We start from the raw sequence: 9,291 nt of genomic DNA, 5'->3' as shown, positions 1-9,291 counted from the left end.
TACCCCCAATAGAGGTTAGAATGTATGGTGGCTTGATCTTGCTTTTGTATATGAAAACAATAACTTTTTAATAAGGTCTATTGTGAATCATAAATTTGAAGTGGTCATAGTTTTTGTATGAATGTATAAGAGAAACAAAAATGCTTCCTTGTTTTTATGATGTTAAATTAGCATTGTGTGCAATTCAATAAATGCATTCATTGTGAACAATATACTATGGACATGAAACAACTTTCTCATCATTGGTGAAAAGGATTTGAGTGCGAATAAGAAGTTTCCAAATCAATAATGCATAGAAGACTAAAAACAAGTTAAAATACTTCAACAACATGTTGATGAAAGAGTTAATTTTGGTGGCACTCATTCAAGTATAATAATTTCTTCTTTATGGTTTCTCATTCAAGAATTAATTGACTCATCCTTGTTAAATCACAATCATGATATGACTATATTCAATTTGATTTTAATTTTGTGTAAGACTCTAATGCCCATCCTTGAAATAAAATCAAATAAATAAATAATAATAAAATATAACTATATTTTTTTTAAAGCAAAAGTGGGCAAGCCACTGTATATAATTTTATAAAAATAAAATCCTAATTCAAAGACTCAATCGGAAAAGAATCAGGAAAGAAAACCAAATATCATTGTCGATGCATATAGAGAGATGGATGAAATCCTCCAATTACAAGTTTGGCTGGTAGCAAACAACATGAGCATCTGAAGAACAAAATTATCTATGAAATCAGTACTCTCACCTACAAGATTTGATCTCTGATTCAATCAAATTTTATAGTTCCTCATCCATGTTAATGATGCCAGCTAGGTGGTTCACTTCTTGGTGAGAGCCATCACAACCCCAATTAGCTAAATAATCAACAATCTATTTCCTTCTTGAAGGGTATGTGAGATAAGGACCTCATTGAAACAGTCTAAGAGGTGCCAATTTTTTTGTAAAATATAGGTCAGTTTCCAATTATGGGAAACTCTTTTAATACAAGCATTGATTATAACCATGGAGTCCCCTTCGACCTAGATGTTACAAAAAGTACCTTGTTCAAAAAGTATCTTGTTTTGCCAAGACTAGCCCGATAAACAATGCAATGTGCTTCTACCATATTATTTGATCCCAAAGTTAGGGGAGTAGATTTGAGGGCAAGCACTTCACCTTGGCGATCTTGGATACATACACAAACACCTGATTTGCCTGGATTGCCACGGGATGAACCATCAAAATTCAATTTAACATGCCTAGAGTTAGGGCGGACCCAAAGAACTTTATCTCTATCTTGAGAAGTCACAGATCTTTTTTGTTGGCACCAACCAATAGGCATATGAATGCCTTTCCACTCACGGATAATAACACTATCCCATGAAGACAAGATTGGGTTGCATTTGAGTTTTGAGTGACTAGCATTGACCACTTCTGAAATGGATTTTTCAATGGTACTGAGAACATTTTCAACTGAAGAAGGATTTTGGTGGAAAATTCTTTTGTTCTGCTCCCACCATAATTCCCAAACCACTAAGGCCGAGATGCATGTCCACAAGGTGGAGAAGATTGAATTGGAGTAAAGCTTGGGCCAAGACTGAAAGAGGTCCCATAATTTATTAGGGAGTAGGGTGAGGTAATGCAACTTGCCGAGAACAAAAAGCCAACATTGTTTTTTTTGTTTTTTTTTCTGTGGAGAAAAATAGATAAGGCATGAAAATCATGTGGTCATAAACAGAGCATAGAAATATTTCTTGACTTTTATAGCCTACTTTTGGATTTGAACTGAGTAATGAATGCACCGAAAGGTTTTATTCCAAGGTACGAAAATTTGGGTCCCTGGCAGAATTATAACAAAAATTCGAGCCCATAGCTTATCATATATACAACAAAATGGTTCAAATCAATGACATGGAATAGAATGTACAGTCCATAATTCGATCAATAGTTTTTCTCTGCATTTTGGCTGGGAGTAATTTAGGAATCTTGTCATGGAAATTGTGGGCCAAGGCTTTTTAGAGCTGAGTATGATAATTGCAAGTGTTGGCCAATACATCTCATCATGCTCTAGAAATGAACCGTAAATAAATTAGGACTGTGGAGTATCCATTCTTTCAAATTCGTTTGAACTACGATCCCAACCTCATCTCTTGGACTCTTTGTGAGCCTTTTAATAAAATAATAAATTTTGATGACCTAATATATCAATAAAATATGATACTTGTAAAAAATATAGAGCGATTTGAAATTTTCTCATAGGATATCTGGTCAATACTTGATTTTTAATGGTCTCGTAAGAAGCTCCATGTTTTAAGTTTTTCTGTGTATGATGTATGTAGGACACCCGCTTTCACTTGATTACTAATTGTTTTAAACGAATTAGGGCTAGTATTTTTAAATAAATGTTTAAAGGTATAAGTGTAACACTTGATTACTAATTGTTTTAAACAAATTAGGGATAGTATTTTTAAATAAATGTTTAAAGGTATAAGTAGAATGTTCCATGCTTCAATTTTACTAAAGTTCATCCATATTTAAATTTTAATCTTGTAGACATTGTCTTTTTTTTTTAATTCCTTCAAATTTATACAAATTGGTCATCTTAGTATTATTCATTATCATCACATGTCAAATAAGAGAATTATTTGTGATTACAAATCAGTCATCTTAGTATTATTCATTCATTGTCATCACATGTTAAACAAGAGAATAATTTGTTAAGTTTGTCTTGCCCTCCAATGATATTAGAATCTACAATTTTCATTTTTTTACTTGCTGCTGCTCTTTATCCATTTATATCTCTCTTAAAGAAAAACTCTAAAATCACAGATTGCTTTTATGCTGATTCTGGCAGACAAATTTACTGCGCAAACTATAGACCTTATAATGAGTCACAAATTTTTTTCCAATGTCGTCCGTTGGCACTATCAATACTTCTTTGTTTCTCCCTACAACCCTAACAAGTCCTATGAGGCATGTTTCTTTGTTTCTCCACACACACTTTGTTTTCTATCTGGGTTATCCAACATACAAATAATTATTGACATTTTATCTAGTGTTGTTAAGTTTAGATATATTTAGTAACCTAAATTGAAGAGAGGTCTTAGATGTTTGGAATTTTTTTTTAAGAATCAATTTAGGCTAAAAAATCAATCAAAATTAATTCTCATTATGAGATTTTCTAAATTATTTCAAAAGCAAGTTAATTAGCATTCATTTTAATAGTTCTCATTGTACTAGGACAAGGAAAACTGCCGACTAACCATAAAAATTAGAAACATTGTTTCAAAGTTATTACAAGAACAAAAGCTCAAAAAAAGAAAGAAAAACATAAAAGCCTAAATTTGGGGGTGTAAATGGATTTTATGGCTTTCAATTTAAATGAATTGGAATGATTACCAATAAAGAAGAGTTGAGTTGGAAAACTAATTACAACTCATGACAAAGCCATCTATAAAATTTCATGAATAACCTACATCTGAGTCAAAAGTTATGACCCCTAGAAGTCCTTGCAGCATTTTCCTATCAATGCTTTTAAATTGAGGAAAAGTTACAAACTAATGACTTTGATGTTTACAAATATTTTGAAAAAGGTTGATGGATTTATCAGTATGAAAGAAGGTATATATGGGATTATAGTAGTTAGATCTAGTAGTATGAAAAAAGCACATGAGAGAGTGTGCCAATGTTCTAGATAAGTATATACATCCAGATCATCAAGTGTTTTGAGAGTGCACTTGAGATATACCTTGAAATAAAGGAAATTTGGTTTGAAATGGTTACCATTATTGTTTGAATACAGTTCTTATGAATATTTTCAATCAGAAAATCATATTATATGGGAGTGTAATGACATAATAAATGGGACAACTAAACAAAGAGAATATTATATTATATTTTTTATAAAATAATTTCTATTATTTAGCAAAGATAATGACATTTGTGTGCATAAAAAATATGGACAAAGTTTGCAAAACATGTGTCTCTATTTATTTTTCTAAATAAATATAGTATTTAAATAATGTCTCTCTTATTATTAAGAATTATTGTGAAACTTCATACTATTTAATTTTTATATTCATGACCAATAATGTTTGTGAATATAGAATTATTTGCAATTGGTTTGCTTCATGTTAGTGTTTGTTTTTTTTATATAGAATATTAATAAAAGAATGCAATTCAATAAACAAATTATGATTTGAAATCTCAATCTACACCTATTGTCTAAATGTTAAAGTGGGTTCTTAATTAAATACATAAAAAAGTGTAGTAATACTACCTCCCCAATTGAGTAGGGATGCACAACATCCCTGCTAACCAATGCCCATAACACTTAGGATTCCCTTGAGGTCTCCAAATAGATCACAAATCTTATACATTAGGTGCAAATTTTGAGAAAAGTCTGTTATAATGTGAAAATTAGATTTTGAGTGATTAGATGAAGGTAAGAGGTGACCTCAGCTCTTATATCCTACCTCAACCTTTACGCCATAAAATAGGAGCATTAAAGATTATCTATTAAGTCCTACCCTAATGTTTCTTAGCAGAAATGAGAAAAAATTACAAGAAAAGGGGAGAAATTTAAACAAATGATGGTCATGCATTAAATATGTGCTAAACTATCATTAAACTGAAGTGTTTCAAATTCAAGACTATACCTTTAGTCCCTACTTTGGAAAGAGAGTGAACTCAATCCAAACTCTTTGTTAAGTAGAGAACACAACATTAGATAATCTCATCATAACCAAGGAGAAAAAGAATCTATCAAGTCCCTGGGGGATTGAATATTTTCTAGTTCGAAGATCATAAGGAGAGAGAAATCACTGGCTAAAAGAAGTAGAGAGAGAAGGTGTGTGACTATTTTTTCAATGAGAAATGTGCATCTCATTATGAATCATCAAAAAATAAAAAATAAAAATGTGTTAAACATGTATGGGATTTAACATGTTGGGCTTGAATGCATTACCTATATATGAAAATTTGCAATTTTTTATGAATCCATAAAGGAATTCTCAAAATATCCTGAAAAAGGTGATGAAGCAACAATACATAGATTTGAGGATAAGATAGAGAGCATACGAAGAGTCCAAGGCTAAAATACTCTAAACCATACTTAGAATACATATTTACTACTCCATGATTGTAAGGAAAAATGAGCAGAGTGTATTCCCCCACATTAAAGTCATTACTAACATTTTAACAAGATCAATGGCTTTAACAAAGTATGTGTACATCCACTAAGACACATTTCCACTACGAAATGCCCCCAAGTGAAGATAAATCAAGAGGAAAGGAACAAGGGCACTAATGATACATTGTTAGTGGGGAGGCTCTAATTGGCTATATCTTGGAGAGAGCAAGGGAACATAAGGCCATACAATATAAGAACCAAGAATGACCCTTAATAGAATACAATCAACAACCTTTATAGTCTTCCAATCCAACAATGGACAAGTAACAACTACAGATTTTAAGATCTATCCCTCAACTACAAAACCCTTAACTACCTCAATTGGAAAAGGGGACCACCTCAAAAGAAGTAGCTAAAAGATAAACTAGCGAAAGAATCATATCGTAAGACCAACATACATTTGACCAACCACAAGAGGGAGGTTTCTCCAAGCTACAAATCTTAATATCAACATGAAAGTCTCCAACTCCATAGGAGAAACAACCACCTTCGTAGGAATTGTGGAAGAATAAATGAACTAAGAATAGCAAGCCCACCTCCTAGAGAACTGCACACTATCATCATCATCCTTGAAGTGAAGGACAACCCCTAGATTGACTTTAAAACACTAAAAAGAACTAGAGACCAAAACATGCCCTTGAAACCTATCAACAAGGCACTAATACGATAAAATGAAAGAATAGTATTCCAACCCAACAAAATGGATAGACCAATCCAAAAGAAAGGAAAAAAAATGAAGGCCACCCACAACACCCCAAAACAAAAGAAACAAAAATAGATGACAAGTAGCTTGTCAACCTATCCAAATCCCTATGATGAAGATCCATCATTATCATAAGATGAAGAGAAAGAAGTCATCCATACTTTGTCATAATACACTTAGAACACCCTAGATCAAGAGCACTACAAAAGTCATGAAGAGGAGAGTACCCACATTGGCCAATCCACCCTTGCACCAAAATCCCAAAACTAGGGACCTCCTCCAAAATCTTCACCCTCATGATCCTCATGCAATGAGTGGAAACCCCAACCAACAAATCCACAAGGAAAATGGGGGACAAAAACCCAATGCCTAAATTTGAGAGCATAGACACCACATCAAGGAAGAGACAAGGCTCCTTAACATTACTCAAAATGTAGGCCTCTTTGAAAAAAGTCTTCTAGCACCAAAAAAAAATGCACAAACCAAATTCTAGCCCAAAAGGTGGGCACATCCAACAAAAGAACCAAAAGGTTTGGAGTGTAGGGAGAAGTGATGACCCCCTAACTCTGAACACATCAAGTCTAGATAGTGGCATTCTCCCATTAAACACTCTAATTTTTACCCTTGCATAAAAGGTTGCTACCCTCTCACATGTAAGATTAGTTAAGAAAATCCATATATAGTTTACACCATCTTAAAATAGAAGCACCTATTATTTAAAACCTTTTAAGGCCCACCCTTTAGTGACTTTATGAACCATAGATGAATTTGTGCTCAATCGACTTTAACTTCAACCATGAGTCACTAAATTGAATTGCAATAGTTTAAAATGGTTGTGTGATTGGCTCCCATAAAGAATAAGGGGCAAAAATCCAAAGAGAAGTTCTAAATTATATCTATCTACATTGCATGAAATATTTACAAGTACTTGCTCCAAATTTTGAGAATGTTTTCAACTGAAATTTTACCAAAATAATATACTATGAACATATAAATTGTTATACACATATATTTATCAAATTTTTTAAAAAAATGATAGATGACATACACCAACAAAAGTTTTAAAAATATTTTATAAAAGATATTTAAAAGAAACTTTTTTAAGGAAATAAAAATGGTATTATAGGTCACAAGAAGGAATGAATGTTACCTTTAATCATCTTACCATATTTTTATAGTACATAAGGGTTCTAGCAGTCACTGTAGTTAACTTTGGGAACCCTAATTTTTTAAATAGTGCATTACATGTTAATCATTATTTTGGTTATTTTGGTATGTGACTTAAGAATGTAAAGTTATTCTATAAGTTTCCAGATAGTTACACAAAATGTAGAATGATTTCTATGTACAAGAACAAAAAAAAAAGATCATTGGAAATTGATATCCTATACATATATAAAAATGTACATATTATAATTATACACTATAAATACCAATGAAATTGTTCAATTTTTCTAATTGATTATTAATAGTTTAAATATTAGAAAGCAAAGAAATGATTACTAAGACATGCAAATGTCTTAATTAACTTAAAAATAATCATTTTATGTGATTTGTTTAGATTAATAAAAATAAATTAAATATACTAGAAATTAAATATTGTTAGAACATGACGACATGATATCATATAAACTGGTACACTAAAGATTAGTACCATGATTCCATAGTAGTTGCCTTGGGTAGTTGGACTGGTTAAGTCTATCCACATCTTAGACTTTTGCAAATAAATTGAAACAAAATGGTTTGATTTTTTTGGTACTTGTCTTCAATTAGCATTAGATTTTCAAGTATGCCTTCTCAATTTTTGTAAAGTATACCATTTCATTTTCAGGGCACTGTCTAGAAAGTCATATACAGATAGGTATTCAATGAATTTAAATGCGAAACCCACCTGACTTTATTACATTCACATGCATTAGGTCAGCTATTCCTCCTTCCACAATCGTTTCAATCTTATCCTCACAATAACACATTTATTACTAGTAAAAATAAATGCTGGTAACCAGCTTACATACACATGAATTACATACAACCACAGAGCAGAGCTTTACATATATTTCTTGACTTCAATTATTAAGCTTTGGTTTTCTTATGAAAATATGTAGTCATACATAGATGTCGGCATCTCTCTCTTTATATAATAGATTATTTACATAGATATGACTAAGCATACTTAAAACATATATTGATTTTAACATTAGATGCCTGCTAAACATTCTGGGGGCGTGACAGGGTACCTAGATTTATCAGTACAGTAGTCATATGTCATGTGATTTAACCTGACCCACCTGTACCTGTGGCCTTGTATTGCACTGAGCTGTTTGTATGAAGGACCCTCCCACCAGTTGTTAGGGTTTGAACGACATGTTGCTGCACCAGGCATTGCACAAGCTTCTATGTCAAAGTCTTTGTAATAAGCATAGAATGGTGCCTTACTCCAGTCTATTTTCTCAAGCCCTCCTCATGTGGCCCAGTCATCTGCCTCCCACAGGGTGGAATAGATTCCCATGGGTTGAGATTTTGGGTAAGGGATCCCTTTTGCTTCGTTGCTCTTGTATACTCTTATGGGTATCTCATCTACAAAGAACCTGCACAATACATGAATTTTTAATTATGAAATGTTAAATGTTCTATAATGATTGGTTCATATTCGTGTGGTTTTATTGCATCAAACCCTAAAGTTTGATTTGAAATCTGATTATAAAGTTTGATCTAAACCTTGATCAAGAAATCTGATCTGAAATGTAATCATGGAATATGGAATTTGATACAAAACATTATCTACAGAGTCAAATCTACAAGAATGTATGAATGAATTATTAGTATGTAATCCTCATTGAACATTATAACTCATTAATAATTAACTAGAGGAATCATATTGGATGAGTAAGGATTGTACTTACACTACATGATAGTGGTTCCAGAGAATGGAATAGGTGTGAAAATTTGCAGAAGGATCAAACCAGAGGTTTACTCTCTGTTCCCTGTCACCCTTGCCATGAGCAAATACATTCGTTTGGACAGTGTAGGGCTGTCCAGATCTGTTGCCTAAGAACTCAAAGTCCAGTTCATCTCTGACATTGTCGGTGTCTGAGTTCATCTGCCAATCAAAGTTATATCTTAGTGCTTGAAGGATCATATAAACAAATAAGAGGAGGTACAACATCTTTTCTTGGGAGTAGTAGGCCCCAGATTCAAGTCTTAATAAGATTTGTTTTCGTTTCCCATCAATATTCTGTCATAGAATATAGTTTCAATAAAATTATAGATATTTTCTTGGAGGCAAAAATCTTTTAGCAATATGCAGGGCAAAATTAACTTTGATGAAAATCATTACAGGATTGCTTAAAAAAGGCATCCTAAGTTGATAAAAATGAGAGCAACAAATCTCAAACATAAATAATA

General features: G+C 32.3%; 1 pseudogene across 1 annotated transcript; it reads right to left on the bottom strand.

The window, feature by feature from the left end:
- Positions 1-7,932: 7,932 nt before the first annotated feature.
- LOC149557801 (putative xyloglucan endotransglucosylase/hydrolase protein 6) lies at positions 7,933-8,986 on the bottom strand (annotated as a pseudogene). Its single transcript, XR_016364919.1, has 2 exons — positions 8,790-8,986; positions 7,933-8,474 (listed from the first exon to the last, which is right to left on the bottom strand). The product of XR_016364919.1 is annotated as a putative xyloglucan endotransglucosylase/hydrolase protein 6 (transcript).
- Positions 8,987-9,291: the final 305 nt, after the last annotated feature.

Source organism: Cupressus sempervirens, chromosome 5, assembly GCF_028749045.1.
Source record: "Cupressus sempervirens isolate cs-2001-9-10 chromosome 5, ASM2874904v1, whole genome shotgun sequence".
NCBI lineage: Eukaryota > Viridiplantae > Streptophyta > Pinopsida > Cupressales > Cupressaceae > Cupressus > Cupressus sempervirens.
This window is presented reverse-complemented; position numbering and strand designations above follow the sequence as displayed.